The 19,962-nt window shown below is 39.9% G+C and overlaps 1 protein-coding gene across 1 annotated transcript in view; it reads right to left on the bottom strand.

The window, feature by feature from the left end:
- Positions 1 to 19,962, bottom strand: part of PKD2L1 (polycystin 2 like 1, transient receptor potential cation channel) — a 105,366-nt gene that overhangs the window by 70,639 nt on the left and 14,765 nt on the right. The window lies entirely within an intron of this gene.

Genomic DNA, 19,962 nt, shown 5'->3' on the forward strand with positions numbered 1-19,962 from the left:
CATACACAGACCTCTTAAGAGTTCCAGAGAACTAGCTCCCCTTGCTTGCTAATGTGGGTTGCCCTCACCTTGGACAAGAAGCAAGATTCAGAGTAGTTCTGGGCATGCAAAATCAAGTCTATGTCATTGAGGCCATTTCAGACCTTTATGTATATAACTCGAGTTATATAAGAACTTCTCTTCACCAGTATCTGGCTTTCCACCCCTCTCCCTCTATGTTGTTTAAAATGTTCAGGCAGGACTATTGTTTCAGTTGCTCTATAAAATTCACTGTTCCTTCTAAGTATCAGCTTTTTTTTTCTGATTAACTGGCATCCAATCTAAACAGTTTGTCCTTACTGAACTCTGCTGTTTTCTTTTCCTTTCTTCCTCTCTGCTACCTGGCTGTCCTAATTAAACATGCTTCTCTGCTTCCTCCAGGCAGTCTGTATTTTGTATATTTGCTATTTCACCCTGTGGCAGTCTTCTGATTCCTATCTGCAAAAGTTCTAAGAAGGGGAAAGGGGAGAGTTCTTAGAGCCTGATCAGTATGTTCAGCTGAATTCAAGATTGAGAGAAAAGGAATATATAATGAACTTACCTATAAGGGTGAGTTGTAAAATGAGAGCTCCCAGGGGCAAGGTAATGAACTCTTTCTTCTTGATATGTTTTGTGTGGGGATGTATAAAGAGGTTAAGACTATTTAATAACCAAGGTTTAACCATGGACAGGATGAAATAATTTAAGATAATGGAGAAGAGCATAGAGATAAGATTTCTGATGCCCAGTGGCCACCAAGTTTTCTCTCTTCCCTAAAGGAAGAACCAAGATAGTCTGTCCCTAAAAGCATATGCCAGGGCAGAAAAAGAAAAGACATCCAGATTGGAAAGGAAAAAGTAAATCCATCTCTGTATGCAAATGACATGATTTGGTATATAAGAAAATCCTAAAGAATCCATACAGAAAAAACTATTAGCTAATAAATTCAGCAGGTAGCAGGATACAAGATCATACCTAAAAATCAATTGTATTTCTATAAACTAGGAATGAATAATAAATGAAGAAAAGAATTCCACTTATAATAGCATCAAAAGGAGTAAGATAAATAGATATAATTCTAACAAAAGAAGCCCACAAGAATGGTACATTGTTAACTACAAAATGTCATTGAAAGAAATTAAAGAAGGGGTGCCTGGCAGGCTCAGTAGAGCATGTGACTCTTGATCTCACGGTTGTGAGTTCGAGCCCCATGTTGAGTGTAAAAATTACTTAAAAATATAATCTTAAAAAGAAAGGCTTAAAAAGATTTAAATAAATGGAAAGAAATTTCATGTTCATGAATTGGAAGATGGAAGTTGATAATACTCCCCAAATTTATCTACAGATTGAATGCAATTCTTTTTTTTTTTTTTTAAACCTCAGTTTTTTTTTTTATTTTTTTTTTATTTTTTATTTATGATAGTCATACAGAGAGAGAGAGGCAGAGACACAGGCAGAGGGAGAAGCAGGCTCCATGCACCGGGAGCCCGACGTGGGATTCGATCCCGGGTCTCCAGGATCGCGCCCTGGGCCAAAGGCAGGCGCCAAACCGCTGCGCCACCCAGGGATCCCTTGAATGCAATTCTTACCAAAATTCCAATTGCCTTTTTTTAGCAGAAATTGGCAAGCTGATCCTAAAATTCATATGGAAATTCAAGTGACCCAGAATAGTCAAAACAAAGTTGAAAAAGAAGCACACCCTGGAGGACTGACTTCAAAATTACTTCAGAGGCTCAATAATCAAGACAATGTAGTACCAGCATAAAGAGAGATATATAGGGGATCCCTGGGTGGCGCAGCGGTTTGGCGCCTGCCTTTGGCCCAGGGCGCGATCCTGGAGACCCGGGATCGAATCCCACGTCGAATCCCACGTCGAATCCCACGTCGGGCTCCCGGTGCATGGAGCCTGCTTCTCCCTCTGCCTGTGTCTCTGCGCCTCTCTCTCTCTCTCTCTGTGACTATCATAAATAAAAAAATAAATAAAATAAAAATTAAAAAAAAGGAGAGATATATACATCAATGGAGTAGAATTGAGAATATAGAAATATACCTATATATTCATAGTTAATTGACCTTTGACAAAAATACTTAGACAATTTCAATGAAGAAAGAATAGTTTTTTTCAACAAATGGTGTTGGGATACCTGAATATCCACATGCAAAAGAATGTGGTTGGCCTACTACCTCACATCATATATAAATATTAACTCAAAATGGGTGAGCCAAAACTATAAGACTCTTAAGAGAAAACAAATGTGTAAATCTCTATTACCTTGGTTTAGGCAATGGTTTCTTAGATAAAATACCAAAAGCCTAAGCAACAACAACAAAAAAAAATTGGACTTGATCAAAATTTAAAAATAAAAAAAAGGTACTATCAAGAAAGTAAAAAAGACAGTCCACAGAATTAGAAGAAATATTTGCAAATCTATATCTGATAAGAGACTAGTACCCAGAATATAAAAGGAAGTCTTACAGGAACACCTGGCTAGCTTAGTAGGTAGAACATGTGACTTGATTTCCAGGTTGTTGAGTTTAAGCCCCACATTGGGTATAGAGCTTACTTTAAAACAAAACAAAAAGGAACAATTTGACAATAAAAAGACAACCCAATTTTAAAATAAGCAAAGTATTTGAACAGACATTTCTCCAAAGAAGATACACAAATGACCAATCAGCACATGAAAAGCTGCTCAGTATCAGCTATCAAAGAAACGCCAATCATTACCACGATGGGATACCATTCACACTCACTAGGATGGCTATAATGAAAAAGACAGTTAATACCAAGTGTTGATGAGGATGTAGAGAAACTGGAACCCTCATTTACTGCTGGAAGGGAATCTAAAATTATGCAGCTGCTTCAGAAAACAGTTTGGCAGTTCCTCAGAAGGTTAAATAATAAAACATAGTCACCGTATGATCCAGCAATTTTATGCTTAGTTATATACCCCAAAAAATTGAAAAGATGCCCACACAAAAACTTGTACATGAAAGTTCATGGCAACATTATATACTATACAATAGCTAAAAAGTAGAAACAATCCAAATGTCCATCAAGAGATGAATGAGCACAATGTGGCATAGCCATTTTATAGGATAGGATTCGGACACACACACACACACACACACACACACACACACACACACGAATTACTGATGCCTCTACAACATGAGTAAACTTTGACAACATTATTCTAAGGGAAAGAAGCCAGACACAAAGGACCATGTACTATATGGTTCCATTTATGTGAAATGCAGCACAGGCAAATCCAGAAACAGAAACAGACTGGTGGTTGCCAGGGGTTAAGGGTAGAAATGAGGCATAGGTTTTGGTGGGGGTGGGGGAATGATGAAATGATCTAAAGTTAGATTGTGATGGTGGTTGCACAACTCTATGGATATGCTAAAAACCACTGAATCATACCCTTAAAGGGCAATTTTTATGGTCTATGATTATATCTCAATAAAAAAAGTATGAGAAAAAGTTCTGTTTTAATGTTTTTACCATTAATTATAAATGGCTGAGATTCAAACTCATGTATACTAAAAAAAAAAGCACTCCATATTTTATTAATTATATAGTGATGTGGTCTCTATTCTCAAACTGCAAGGAGACAGAGACACCACCAGTCACACAAGAAAAGGCATACGTTATAAATTAAAGAGTCTAGGATGATATTCTTGCTAAACCAAAGTACTTGGGAAAATTCATATACCATATTTAAAGGGGTTGAGGCCAGTGCATAAACAAAAATCTAACAACCTTTTGATGCAGGAAATCCAAATTCTGAGTCCACCAGACTTACGCACACAACGATACAACATTTACCATATAGCTAGGCATGGTGCTGAGTGCCTGATAATGCATTACCTCCCTGTATCGAGAGTACATGCTATTTTTACCCCAATTTTACTGATGAGGTAATTGAATTTATTTGGAAAGAAGTTTAGCTGTGAGAGAGTGATTAATGGTGCTGTGATCCAGCTCCAGAACTGTGGTCATTAATTACTCTCTATTGGGTGTGGAGTAGATGACAAACCAAAGCCCAAAAGCATAAATTGCATATATTCAAGAGTACGCCCTGTAATATTCACTTATATTCAGAAGCAAATCCTGGTTGTAATGGCAGGGAGCTCAATTTAGGCAAAATCAAACTGCAGATGCATCTTTGTTCCGGAAGAACCCAACTCACTCCACTTCATGACCCATTTCAACCACACCTGAGTTAAGCTCGCCTCTCAAATCACAGAAACATATGTGACATTTCCTTTACACTTTTCCAAACCGTACTCCACCCTCCTGTCAAGGTTTGAGATCCTTAAGGGCATCTTCTTGTTTTAGAATATCTCCTGCACCTAAGCCATCAGTGGTTGATAAACTTACTGAAAGACCACATGTCTTGTTTTAAATTCTGCCTCTGCCACAAACTGTTGACATGTCCTGGGAGTAGGAGCTGTATTCTGTGACCTGTAGTTAACTTTGTGTGCCGCGGGCAGGCAGGCAAAGTGCTGATTCTTGTATACCAACTTTGAGGCGAATACCACAGCCTTAATTGCAGGCTCCAGGGAGCTGAGATTCTATAGTGGGTTGCTGGAGGCAGCCCTCCCCCCTACTTTTCAGGACCAGGCCTGCTGGCCCTCCCTGGCCTGCTACACCCAGGCCACAGATAGCGCACAAAGGCCAAGTGTCTGCTGTGCTGACTCATGGCTGTTCTCCGTCCAGGCTAGGACAGTCTCAGGGGGGCCAGGGGCCTTCTCCCTCCCGGCCATTTCCCACAGAAGCAGTTAGTAGCCAGGACCATATCAAGCCTTAAAAAACTGTGACCAACCAGAAGAAATGAACACCACGGAGAAGTGAAAGTGAAAGGTGTGGGGGGGTGGATGCCAAGCTGCTCATTAACAGTCCCATTTCTTAGGGAATTCTGGAAAGCAGTAAGGATTCACCCTGTATTCTTTTTGTTTGTTGGTCTTATGTGTCTATATTTTTAAATTGAAGTAAAATTCACATGTCATTAAATTAACTGTTTTAAAGGAAACAATTCAGTAGCATTTAGCCCACTCACGGTATCGTGCAACCACCACCTCTAACTAGTTCCAAAGCATTTTCATTACTGAAAAAGAAGACTTTGTACCTGTGAAACAATCACTCTCCATTGTCTCCCTTCCCCCCAGCCCCTGGTAGCCACCAGTCTGCTTTCTCTATCAATATACCTATTCAGGATATTTCATATAAAGGAAATCCTGCAATATGGGACTTTCTGGGTCTGGCTTCCTTCTCTTAGCATAATGCTTCCAGGGTTCGTGCACACTGTGGCCTGTGTCAGGACCTCATCCCTCTTTATTGCCAAATAATATTCCATTGTACATAATCAGTACGACTGGTTTCTCTGTTCAGCTCTTGATGAACATTTGAGTTGTTTCCACCTTTTGGCTATAAGGGCTGGAGTACCTGCCTTGCATTCATATGCATATATACCTCGGAGTGGAGTTGCTGGCCATAGGGCAATTGTGTGTGTGTGTTTAAGATTTTATTTATTAAAAAAAAATATTTTATTTATTTATTCATGACACACAGAGAAAGGCAGAGACATAAGCAGAGGGAGAAGCAGACTCCCTGCGGGGAGCCTGATGTGGGACCCGATCCCAAGATCCCAACCTGAGCCAAAGGTAGACCCTCAACCACTGAGCCACCCAGGTGTCCCAGGGCAATGCTGTGTTCAACTTTTTGTGGAACCACCAAATTGTTTTCCATAGTGACTGCAGCATTTGGCATTTCCACAAGCAAGGTGTCAGGGTCACCCTTTATTCTTAACATCTGTTCCTTTCCTCTTCCCTACTTCCCACCAAGCCAGTGTCCACAGACATTCCTTTCCTCTAGATTGGGGGGGGAGGGGAGTTGCACCTCTAATGGCAAGGCTATCATCAGGGAGCACTGCGCAACAGGGACCTCCCTTGCCTTAAGCTATGATCCTACTCTTGTCTTTTCCACAAACAGGACACTGACCAGGAACAGGCAAGGACAGGCTCCCATCACCCAGAGGCACACCCACGAGAGCCATTTAAGTAATCTCATAAAACCACCCTCCTGCGCCCTCCAACACCTCCCATCCCCGCACAGAACATTCCATCAAATCCTCTGCGTCGTCAAAGCTGAGCGCAGAAAGGACGCGTCCCGGTGTGGAAGCTGCCCGCCCTGGCTCCGACCTGCAGGCAGGTCTGGACCGTCGGCTCCAGCGCGCAGATCTGGGCAGACGCAGCGCCTCGGCCGCGTCCCGCCCGCCCAGCCCCCTCCGCTAACGAGCCGGCCGGGCCGGGCCGCGCGGGTGGCAGACGTGAATGGAGAGGAAGCGCCTCCCTCCCCCCTCCCTCCGGGGTTACTGCCGGTCACAGAGCTATTTACATTTGCAACAGCCCGACAGCGCCTGATCAGGCCGCGGCCAATCGGCAGCCCCCAAGCTTGTCTGACTCGGTCTGCGCCAATCAGGAGGCGCCGTGCTTACGGCCACTCTCGCTTTGAGTCGCAGGCCGGCGTCGCCTCTTTTGGGGAGGGGAACCTGACTCAGAGCTCGGCTCTCCCAGGCCTCAGTCTGCCGTTCTCAGGAATGGGGAAAAAGACCGAAAGAGCGGTCAGCTGGCAGGACGTCCTGCCCTATAGAACTCCCGGGGAGCTTTACACAGGGATGGAGAACACCGTCCTGTTCCTTACCAGCGCAGGCCCCGTGCCTCTCCGCTGCGAGGGAATGCGAAGAGAGATTTAGAGCCTCCCTCATTGCCAGCCCCTCCCTAATTTAGGGCTACCCTTATGGGCTCTTAAGCCCACGGCTTGTTTTTGAGGTGGTGTGAGCCCTCGTTAACCGGGACCGACCGGTAGGCAGAGCTAGGTTTGATCTCGTCTGCAATAGTGCAAACACCTGCCATGTATGAAGCGGGGCGCAGAGACTCAGCAAGTCAGGCTAAGGATTGGGTAGTCACAGGGTAAAGCGGAAGCGCGAACGTGTTCGGGGTACACTTCCTGGCTGATGTAACCCGAGCATAAGGGAGGAGTGGGAGAGTGGGAAGGGAGGACCAGAAATCCGGCCCAGAAAGCTTAGGCTTGCTTCTGTAAGAGATTGGGAGCCATCGGGTATTTTCAAGCAGAAGAGGAAAATCCTCTCTGTTTCAGAAAGTTAACTGATGGTAACATAAAGAGCAGATCCAAAGAGGACCAGATTAGGGCCTGGAAGATTAGTTAGCAGGTCATGGAACCTAAAATCCAGGATAGTCCTAGCAGAAATAGGTAAGAAGGGCACAGGCTGAGAGGCATTTTGGAGTCAAATCAGTAGCACTTAATTGATTGGAAATGTGAGATGAGAGAGGACTCAAAGAGGACTTTCAGGTTCCTCTCTTCAGTGACTGCAAGAGTTAGCACCTCCAACTCACCGACATTTACAGAGGTAGGGGGTGGGGAAGGGGCAGAAGGGGATCTAGGGGGAGAAAGAGAAAAGAAGCAGATTTGAAAAAGGAACAGGAATTCAATTTTTGACATGTGAAGTTTGAGTTACCAGAAGAATATCCACCTGGAAATAGTACCCAGGAGACGGTAGGGAATAACCATCTTGGTCTTCAGAAAAGAAACAGAGATGAGATCCAAAGAGTGTGCAGTGAAACTAGAAAGGAAATGATCACCCAGGAAGGGATTACAGGTAAGAAGATTCAAGGACAGAATCCTGGGAAGTACCAACACTTAACAGGTAGAAAGAGGACACAGAGTTAGCAAAACAAAAAATATCAGATATGAAGAAAACTAGATTAGTATAATAGAAATTTAAAAAATAATAGTTCTAGGGTGTCTGGGTGACTCAGTTGGCAGAGTATCTGCCTTTGGCTCAGGTCATGATCCTAGGGTGCTGGGATCCTGCCCCACTTCGGGCTCCCTGCTCAGCGGAGAGCCTGCTTCTCCCTCTCCCTCTGCTGCTCCCCCTGCTTGTGTTCTCTCTGTCAAATAAATAAATAAAATCTTTTATTATTTTTTTAAAAGATTTTATTTATTTATTCATGAGAGACACAGAGAGAGAGGCAGAGAGATAGAGGGAGAAGCAGGCTCCTCACAGGGAGCCTGATGCGGGATCACAGCCTGAGCCAAAGGCAGACGCTCAACCACTGAGCCACCCAGGTGTCCCAAATAAAATATTAAAAAAAAAAAATCCAGGACGAGGGAGCTTGGAAATTGTAAGAAATAGATATCTGACAAAAGGACTTTGGTTAAATAAATTATGAAACAGTAATTTAATGGACTATGATACAGACATTAAAATTATGTTGTAAAACTATGAATTGCTATCAAAAGATATTTAACACATCATGTTAAGAGAAACATTCAAGTTAAGAAAATAGTATATACAAAATTATCCAATTAAAAAAATACATAGGTGACTACAAAAGGGCATAAGGACACTTAGGGTGAAGGAGCTGTTCTGGATCACAACCCTAAGAGTGAGGGTGGTTATAAAGCTGTATACAATTACCGAAATCCTCAAACCACAATGCCTTACAAAGGGTTTGGGGTGGGGACTGTTGATGGTATCACTTCATGAGTTTGTTCTGGGAATTAAATGGTACAGTGCCTGGAATACGAGAAGGACTCAATCAAGAGAAAAGGAAGGGTAACCCAGAACCACTGCATGGAGGAAGAAACACTGGACCCAAGGCCTGGGAGGATGACTACAGTGGCCCTCCAAAGCAAAACCCAGAATAAACACACACACATCTCCTGGAGTAGGTCCAGACAAAAAAAGTGGAAGAAACTGAGTGCTTTTAGTAGTACTTTTAGACTGAAGAAAAGGAAGAGGGACATGGTATAGATGAGAGGACTTGGTGACTTAATATATGCACAGAAGAGAGAGACCTATTGATTCTTGCTCTGGAGGGTGGGATAAAGGAGGGAAACTATGCTGCAATGAGTGTAGCCTGTGTTATTATGAAGGATACTGCTATGAATACTCATATATAAGTTTTTGTGTGTATGTATGTTTTCAATTATTTTGGATATAGATCTAGGAGAATTGCTGGGTCATACAGCAACTCTATGTTTAACCCCAAGGAACCCGATATAGTTTTCCAAAATCACCATCTTATATTCCCACCAGCGGTGTGTGAGGGTTCCAATTTCTCTGCATCCTTGCCAACACTTACTATTATCTTCTTTTTGATTATGGCCATTCTAATGAGTATGAAGTGGTATCTCATCATGGTTTTGATTGGCATTTTGCTAATGACTAATGATATTGAGCATCTTTTCATGTGCTTATTGGTTATTTACATATCTTCTTTGGAGAAATGTCTTCAAATCTTTTGCCCATTTTAAAATTGGATTATTGGGAAGCCCGGGTGGCTCAGCGGTTTGGCGCCTGCCTTATGCCTGGGGTTCCTGGAGTTCCGGGGTCGGGTCCCGCTTCCAGCTCCCTGTGTGGAGCCTGCTTCTCCCTCTGCCTGTGTCTCTGCCCCTCTCTCTCTTTCTCATGAATAAATAAATAAAATCTTTAAAAATAATAATAATAATTAAATAATTGGATTATTTTTTAAAAACTGTTGCATCATGAGTTCTTTATATATTCTTGATGCTAGTCTCTTATCGGATATATATTATGCAGATACTTCTCTCTTCTTGAGCTTTGTGTTTTTACTTTCTAGGTAGTATCTTTTGAAGCACAGCTTTTAAATTTTTGATGATGTCCAATTTACTTTTTTCTTTTATTACTTATACTTTTGATGTCAAATCTATGAAATCATCACCTGATTCAAGGTCTCAAGGATTTACATTTAACTTTTCTTTTAAGAGTTTTATAGTTTTAGCTCTTTCATTTAGGTCTTTGATCATTTTGATTTAATCTTTATCCATGGTGTGAGGTATCTCCATAATTTTAAGAGCGTAAACAGGTCCTGAGAGCAAAATGTTTGAGATTCAGTGATTTACTTCTTTGAGCCTCAGTTTCGCATCTTTAAAATGGTGACTATATTTGACTTACCATCTCCTAATGCAACTATGTCAAAGGAAATGATAGAAATGATTGGACATGATAAGCACTCTTCAAATATAAGCCATCATTGCTGCCAACATTTATGTTGTCTGTCAACCTGTTGAAAATCCTTGAGCCCTTCTTAATCTCTTCCTGTCACAGCACTTTGCTCATACTAGACACATAGCAGATCCTCCGTAAATATTTGTTGGTGAACAGACTGATATAGCATAAACAATCTTGCCTGTGTTCTCAGGGAGGTAGAAAGAGAAGAATTTACTTTTTTGGCAATCACTCCTCAGCCACTTCCTGCTATCAACTGGTTAAGCTTGCAGTTAACTTATAGTGGTTTTCACTTGAACTGTTATGCTAAATCTTCTATATGTTATATTTATGAAATTTAGTTTTTTGAAAAGAACTATGGGACTTTAAAATTATTTCTGGTAAGTTTCATTTATTTGCTAATCCTAAATTTGGAACCTATTGAGAGCATTTTGAATCCTAATTCTTTCTTCTGAGATATTAAATATCTGTTCTAGCTTTAATTGAAGATAGAATAAGCACTCCTCCCCTCAAATAAGAGGGATGTCTAGGTCAGAGCCAAGGACAGCATAAAATGTTTTGTCTTCTTTTCGATTAATCTAAAATGAGACCTTCTTCTCTCTTGAGTACTGTGCAATGAATGGATGAGCCCACCTGATCTACCACATTCACTCCGTCCTCCAACCAGTTCCCTTATTTATGTCATAGACTGGCCTTAGAATCAGAGCCAATAGAATAGTCAGTGAAGGGAAAGGGAAAATAAAATATTTGAGAATTTTGTAGATTAAGGGTAATATTCTGTACAAAAATTAACTATTGCTGATAGGACCTGTCTTTTTTTTCTTTTGGATATTAGTTTCTATTGGTTGAGATTATACTGTAAACTTTATTTTTTAAAATTTTATTTAAATTCAATTACTTAGCATTCAATGTATTACTGATTTCAGAGGTAGAGGTCAGTGATTCATCAGTCTTATATAATAGTGCTCATAACATCACGTGCCCTCCTTAATGTCTATCACTCAATTACTCCATCCCTCCACCCACCTCCCCTCCAGGAACCCTCAGTTTGTTTCCTATGATTGAGAGTCTTTTACAGTTTGTCTCTCTTTCTGAATTTTTCCTCTCTTCCTGTCTTTTATCCATGGTGAAGGCAACACAGTGAGGTGAAAAGGTAACAAAAATAGTTACCCACGTGTTGAAGAGTTATCAGGTGTGGGTGTTTGCCAAAAGCAGACAGACCCTGAGGCCATCCTTGACTCTAAAGGAGGAGATCTTAGAGAAAGAAGGAGAAGGTACATTTAGAATCAAGGGTTTTGAAATCAAGACACTCAGTGAAATGTAAGGAATGAAATGCATGAGGAGAGACAATCTAGTTTTGATATTTGTAACTTTAGTAGAAAACCTTTAAATTGCCTAGAGTTGTACACCAATAATAGATTAAAAATGACCCAGGGCTCCTAACAAGATCCTGAGACAACAGATCCCAGACTCAACCAGTGTCTCCCTTTCTTCTCTTCGTGCCCTGGTTTGGGTGTTGAGGTGTGGCAGTTTTGGGGAGAGGTTGGTGAGATATAAGATAAGGCAATAATCATGATTGTAGATGTGGTGGTGTAGGGGGGAATGTCCCAATGGGCTCTGTTCACTTGAAAAGTTTCTTATAGTCTCTTTACATTTTGTTTTTATTTTATATGTAAGTTACACGTATACATAGTTTAAAGGGTCAAATCATTTTATAAGGCTTATTTTGAAAATAGCAATACCCCATCCACTTCTCTTTACCATGCTTATAAGGCTACTTATGGATTTAACTTTTTTTATGCATTATTTAGTGACTCCCACCATGGAAGATGAGACTTTCACCTTCTTCACCACCACTGCTACTCCCACCACCACTGCCACTCCCACCACCACCACATACTACTCGTTCACATAGGTATGTGCATGCTTCACTTTTCCTGTCCTCCCAGTACAGTTGTGTTTTAATTTTCGATTGTATCAATATTCAGTGTTGATATTACCATGACTGTATAAATACTGTTCACACATGAGCCACATAATACATCCATGATGATTTCTCTCCTGCACGCTTTTTTTCTCTGAACCTAATGGTTGCCTATTTTTTTTTCTTTTAGTTTTTCTAGGCACTTATCATTAATCCAACCCAAACTCCCTACCAGTGGTCTATATCTGTTATTACATTTGGTTACATTGGGCATTCTATCAATCTCATCTTCTAAAAGAGATATCTCCTGGAACCTTCTCACCAGATCCACCCTGGACTGGCTGCTCTCCAAGCCTGCTGCCTAGTTCTCATTTGGCCAGTTCTCTTCAGCATCTTTCTAGAGTCTCTTTTCTTCTCTTCTACTTTGGATTTCCTGCTCCTGGATCCTTTGTGTTTCTCTTTCTTGGTTTCTTTTGATCTTGGAGAAGCCCCTGCTCTAGTAGTCTCATGGAAAAGATTGTTCTTAAGATATTCCCTTTGTCTTCCATTTTCCAAAATGTCGTGATAATGGATCCATGCCTTTGTATGGATCCATTTTCAATCAGTATCAAGGCCTTGGAGGACTCTTTCTTTTTTTTTTTTTTTTAATTTTTATTTATTTATTTATGATAGTCATAGATAGTCATAGAGAGAGAGAGAGAGAGAGAGAGAGAGAGACAGAGACACAGGCAGAGGGAGAAGCAGGCTCCATGTACCGGGAGCCTGATATGGGATTCGATCCCGGGTCTCCAGGATCGCGCCCTGGGCCAAAGGCAGGCGCTAAACCGCTGCGCCACCCAGGGATCCCTGGAGGACTCTTTCAATCTAGAAATGCTTGTCCTTCCATTCTGAGAATTTTTAAAAATTATTTCCTCCCTTTTCCTCCCCTTCTTTCTGTCTCAGCTCCAGAATTGATCCTCCATTTAAAAAAAAACTTTCTCTTTTATTTTCCATGTCTTTTTCTTTTGCTTGGTTTTCTAGGAGGTTTCCTCAATTTCATCTTACAAACCTTGTATTGAGTTTTTAAGATCTGCTATCATACTTTCATTGGCAAAAGTTCTTTTGGATTTTCCTTTTTATTGCATCTTATCTTGTTCCATGGATGGAATGGTTTCTTTTTTACCTTTGAGATTATTAATGATAGTTTGAGGGAATATTTTTCTTCTCACTGCATAGTCTCTTGTCCTCCGAGTTTTTTGTTCCTGTTTTCTTGTTTTGGCAAATCTGTTTCTGCAGATAACTGATGACCCTTGGCTGTCTATTCATGTATCTAGTAAGGCACCAAAAAGACAATCAGAGGCTCTGAGCATGTGATAGGGCACATTCGAAGCAAGCAGATCTTTGTGTTCCTGACTAGACTGTTTCTTTGTGTCATTCCAATACTATATCATAATTTTTTTTTTCTGCAGACTGTCAGAATCTGCAAAGAAGCTTCTCTCAGTCTCCTGCTTGAATAGTTCAGCCTGGCTGCCAGCATTTTAGAAGCTGAAAGAAGAGAAGAGACTGAGGAATGTAAGCTTCAGTGTATATTCTACTTAACCGTCACTTTTAAAATATAATACTGTGTGGTTTCTGTCTCCTAGTTAGATCTGGACTGATACAGCACTCTGCCCTTAGAAGGATCTGGTGTTCCCCAGTCAAGAGATTCTTGATTACAATCCTACCAATGAATAAAGCTCCAGTGTTTTGCCTGGAGTCTGGGGAATCTCGTCACAACAGAACAATTACCCTGACCTTAGCCATACCTTTACATCATTCCTTGCCCACCCCCCAATTCCAAAGGTAGCTGGTACCACCAAATCTTGACTCTTTTTGGATTCTTCAGTGTAAATCACATTGCTTCTTGGGTATCCCCACTGCCTGCTTAAGCTTTAGCTTTCTGGGTTCTACTAAGGCAGTTAATCTGCCTGTTTTCCAGTTTCCAAAGTCTTGTCATGATCCTTTTTCCCATTTTGACCTTCTGGGATTATGCCTTAGGAAAAAAAAAATCCCCTTCCTGTTGATTTGCTAGGGTTTGGAAAGGGAGCAAAGGCATGTGTTCAAAACTTCTTCCTTGTCTTGAAACTCTGCTGCAGCTTCTCAGAACCTATTTATTGGGTGCCTCATATAGATTAGGTACTTTTTAAACACTTGGGATACATCAATGAACAAAACAGAATATCCATGAACTTGTGGAATTTGCATTCTACTGTGTGTGTGGAGGGAGAGATAATAAAAATTAAACCTAAATATATATATTACATAATAGGTATTATATAGGTAAACTAAAATGTGCAGGAAGCAATGGAGAATTAAAAGTAATGGACAGGGGAACAGATTGAAGAATTTAGAGTGATCAAAGTAGGTGGCACTGAGAAAGTATAATTTGAGCAAAGACTTGAGGGAATTACAGTCATAAATATGTATATTCCTAATAGGATGTGTTTCTACATATTTTCCACAAGTTTTACCCTCTCTTTATTCTTAGGCTGAAGGTAGACCGATGTCTTCTCTTATTTTGCACCCTCACTGCACCTGGCATATAATTTTGCAAAGGATGTAACATCACTGTCTGCCTAAGTGCCTGGAGAGACATTTGAACTTAGGGGCTGACTTGCCATATTCCTTTAGTTAAGACACTATCGAAATCTCAGTATCTTCATTGTATGTGGAATAATAATAAACTGTTGGATCTCCTTCTCTTCCTGGAAGCTAGTATCTGCAAGCTTCTAAGATTAGTAAAGGAAACATACAATGAAAATAGAGGTATTATAATAACATTTTATTTTATTTTATTATATAATAACATTTTAAGTGATGAATAAATGACAGCCCACGTTTTTTGTTTGTTTGTTTGTTTTTCTTTTGGCAGGGAGAAAATATTCAACTTATCCTGGACATTAGATTAGATTTACGTCAGGGTACATTGAGGTAAGTTTGACCTTACCATTCCCATTCACCCACCCTCAAGCCTCAACCCACTTTTTTACAGGACGACTTCACAATCAAATGGCCAAGTAATGTTCTTCTGTTAAGAGTCACAATATAAGGAAATCTTAAGTGAATATTTACATGCCTGGCACTATGCTGGTGCTGTTGATACTCATATGCCTGATGAGACATAAGTTATTGGCCCTATTTTCTTTTCTCTTCTTTTATTTATTTATTTTTTAAGTAGGCTCCATACCCAGCATGGAGCCCAACTTGGGGCTTGAACTCACAACCCTAAGATCAAGACCTGAGCTGAGATCAGGAGTTGGGCACTTAACTGACTAAGCCACCTACACACCCCCAAGTCCTATTTTCGAAAAAGGACTGTGAATCTCAGGAGATAAAATAACTTGTCTAAAGTCACACTGCTAATAAGTGGCACAACCAGAAATCCACTCATGTCAGTGATTTCTGAGCACAAGCCCTTTTTGCACATGACACTGCCTTCTTAGGACAGACTCCCAGAATTGCATTTTAGAACATTTTATGATTCATCAAATGCAGATACTAAATTGAAGAATTTTTGAAATGTGAGCAAACTAAGCTTACAAAAATAAACCAAATGCTACTTTATTTAGTAGGTGTTTTAATATGGGTTCTCCAGAGAAAGAACCAATGGAATATCCATCTTTCTCCTCTCTCTCTCTCTCTCAATAGATGGATTTACTATAAGGAATTGGCTCACATGATTATGGAGGCTGAATAGTCAAGATCTACAAAAGTCAAGACCTGCAGTAAAGAAACTAGAGACCCAGGAGAGCTGATGGTATACTTCCAGTCCAAGTCAGAGTCCAAAGAAGGGAAGATCCATGTCCCAGCTTGAAGACAGTCAGGAAAAAAAAAAAAAAAAGACTTCTTTCTTACTCAGCCTTCTATTCTATTCAGGCTTTCAGCAGATTGGATGGAGGCCCACCCACACTGGAGAGAGCATTCTTTCTTACTCAGTGTACTGAGTCGAATGTTAATCTCACTCAAAAAAATCTTCACAGAGACATCCAGAATAATGTTTAACCATATATCTGGGTGCCCTGTGACCCAACCAAGTTGACACAAAATTAGCTATCACAGTAGGTAATAAATTTAGAAAATTTGTTTCTCTAAGATAAACTATGGGAAAAGAAATATACATGTTTTTTTAATACATGGTGTAAATACTTTATTTGTTGCATTGATATATCTGTTGAATATTGTGTGTTCTTTACATACATTTTTAAATGGTTTGGAAAAATTCATTGGCAAAAGCATAAATATCTCTTCAGAGCATGTGGGATGAGGTTAGGGGGGCTGAGGGTAATCCTGATTTCTTCCCGTCATTTTGAGTGCTGTCAAAATAGTATTTTCAACTCCAGTGATTTTCATTTTACCCTCTAATACACTAAAACAAATAATATAATTTCAACTTAGAGCCTCCAAGTCCAGGTTCCTTACATTCCTCATTTTCAAATAAATTTAATTAAATTTGTCTTTCCTATTGGTCTAACATGCAAGTGCTACATGAATTATGAATATACAAAATCTGCCCCAATAGAGTCAAGGCCCTTATAAAAACTCCCTGGATTACATCTCCTTCCCTACCTTCCTGAATTTAATATTCATTCTTCCCAAGCATTAAAAAGAATGCTGTTTTACAGTATTTTAATCTTTATATAAAAGACAACATAGCAATTCTCCTGCAGCCTTGGGTTCTTTTTCTCCATTCAATACTACATTTATCATATTCACCCATATTGATATACCTGTAATATTTCACTATATGTAACTGATATTAATATAATACAACTAATGTTATTCATTATTGATCTATAGTTAACTATCTATAGTTATCCATTCTCCTCCTGAGGGACATTGAGTTTGATTCCAACTTTAGCAATGAACATCCTATATCTGTCTCATTGTGTAAATGAGCAAAAGTTTCTCTAGAATTAGAGTTTCTGGGTCACAAAATATGAGCATATTTCATTTTATTAGATGTTGATAAATTGGTTCCCCCAAAATGGTTGTACCAATGTATAGCCTCAGTAGCAGCACAGAAGAGTTTCCACTGCTCCACTTAACTCACCAACACTTGATAGTGTTGGACCCATTTTCCAACTTAACTTTTGTAGCTTTAACTCCCACTGCTCTCCTTCATGCATCTTTGATTTCAGCCAAATTGTAGCACTCACTCACTCACTCACTCACTGTTCATATCCCTGAATGTATTCTGTAATTTATTTCCCTTCTCCCTCCAATAGTTACTGAGTAGGTATCCTGTGTCAGAAACCCTGCTAAAAGATAGGAAAACAAACATGAAAAGACATGGTTCCTGCCCTAAGGAACTTTACAGTTTCCTGTAGACTTGTAAACAACAATTAGAATATAATTGTCACAATGAAAGTCGGTACAAATTACAGTATGCAATAAGGCAGAATGAGCATACAAATCTACCTTTGTTTGGGGCAGGGGAGGGAAGAGGGACAGAGAGATAGAGGAGAAGGAAGAGGAGATAGTTTGGCCATGTTTTTACCAAGGCCTATGTCTTCCCAGAAGATCTCATCCAGTACCTGGCCAGCTCAAAAGTCAGCTCCCTACAAAATGTCCCAAACATTACATTGTCTTGCAGTGTAGATATTTGTATATGTATTGCTTATCTCCTCTGCTACATTATAAACTCATTAGCAGATGTTATTGACCTCTTAGGAATCTATGTATCTCCCATACAGACTAGACTATTGCTAACACACACTGTGTATTCAGTAAATGCTTGCTGAGTGAAAGACTGAAACAAAGGAGTAGAGGCTACATCATTTGGCTCCCATTTGCACAGATACTTGACCCTTCAAACATTTTAGGTAATTGCTAAATCAGACTACTTATTGCTATTGTCAAAGGAAGACTTCAAAACAACCAAACAAACAAATTCTTTTTAAGGTCATCTGCCCTATTCCATGATGCAAAAAACATGTTATGTAACATTATACAATCTGGCCAACCAAGAGGGCTTTCTCTAGTCTTCTGTTTCTTGCTTCCTTAATAAACTCTACATTCTCCTTTCAAAAGATTTTGCCAACACTAATTCATTACCACTGTACCCATCAGCAGAATGAAAAATATTTGCATATCTCTTTGGTATAGCAAGGGAAAAGAGGTCAGAAGCAATTCAGGACTTGGAAGCTATTGGCTTTTATATTCTCTGTATTAGGAGTCTCCTTCTTTCTTTTCCAAACTGTGCCCCCACTTTGAAATAGAGAATTTGACTGTGCTCCAGGATTTTGTGAGAAATATATCCTGGCTATTATCCAACAGATCTGTATGAAATATTTCTCCCCAGAGCTTTCATACATGTCTTCTTAATGATACTATCTGTATAGATAAACCAGAAAGCTATGAAAACATAGGTGAAAATATTTGTGAATAGGTGTAAAATTATATAGTCCTCTATGTTAAAAACCAACCAGCAGAGCAATGTACAGAATTGTCTTATCACAGTATATTATACACCTGAAACTAACACATTGTATGTTAATTATACTGTAATGAAATTTAAAAACAACAACAACAACAACAACAACAACAACAACAACAAAAACTAACCTGCAACCTTCTGAGATTTTAGGTTGGCAGAGTGACCCCAAAGAGCAAACATCAAAGTTCCTTAGATTCTTTTGCCACCTGAGCCACGCTTGTCACTTGGACATATCTGTGGAAGCCAGGTTTGGAATCAAAATCTACTAACAGGTCTACCTTTATAAAGAATTGCAATGGGAAATCTTTCATTAAGGAAGATAAAAGGCAAGTGCTTGCATATCATAGTAAAAATCTTTAGATTTCCTTCATGAGGGAAATGCCTTTTGAATCTTGTCTTAGGAGACAAGATAGGAGATTCGGGGGGTGGGGGGAGGATTCTTTTCATGAAGACATTTTCAATAACAATCACAATGCTTTTTATTTTCTTAAAACATTTTATAGAAAAGGCTATTTTTGCAATGATTTAGTTACCACAAGAATCAGGAAGAAACATACAGGAATCCACTGGTTTCACTCTGGTGATGGAGGACCAGTATACACGATCTATGAAAGTTTCCAAACTTCAAGATGAGTATAATCTTTCTTTTTTTTTATGGTGAAAAAATTTATATTTAGATTTATAGCCGGCTGGACTCAGTTTAGATGATCCCAATTTTGTTGGCAACATCCAAAGCATCATAGTCAGGAGCCAGGTGAACATATGCTTTCTTCTCTCCATCAGGCCTGATCAAGGTGTTGATCTTGGCCACATCAATGTCATAGAGCTCCTTCACAGCCTGTTTGATCTGGTGCTTCTTGGCCTTGACATCCACAATGAACACAAGTGTGTTGTTGTCTTCTATTTTCTTCATGGCTGACTCAGTAGTCAGGGGGAACTTGATGGCATAGTGATCAAGCTTGTTTCTCCTGGGGGCGCACTTTCAAGGATATTTGGGCTGCCTTCGGAGATGCAGGGTCTTGGGTCCTCAGAATGTAGGTGACGTGCGGATCTTCTTTTTTTTTTTTTTTTTTTTTGTGACTGTGCACGCCTTTCAGCACTGCTTTCTTAGCTTTCAAAGCCTTTGCTTTGGCTTTGGCTTTGGGAAGGGGCAGGGGCTTCCTTCTTCGCCTTCGGCGCCATCTTCGTGAAAGGCGAGTATAATCTTTCTATCAGTTACTAAACTTATATGAAGAAAGTGAACCTCTTCATAGTTATCCAATAAGGGACCTTATACGGATGTAGTGTGGGATAAAGAGGATGGTGAGTCTCTTCAGCCGGGTATGGGCTCTGATTCAGTGGTAATAGGTTGGTGCTGGCCAAAGGTAGATGACTGCTTGGGGCAGGAATGAATGGAAGCTGCCTCTGCTCCTTCTGTCACTACTTCTTACTTTCCATCTTTTTTTTTTTATTTTATTTATGTATTCATGAAAGAAACAGAGAGAGGCAGAGACATAGATAGAGGG

This window comes from Nyctereutes procyonoides, unplaced genomic scaffold, assembly GCF_905146905.1.
Source record: "Nyctereutes procyonoides isolate TBG_1078 unplaced genomic scaffold, NYPRO_anot_genome, whole genome shotgun sequence".
NCBI lineage: Eukaryota > Metazoa > Chordata > Mammalia > Carnivora > Canidae > Nyctereutes > Nyctereutes procyonoides.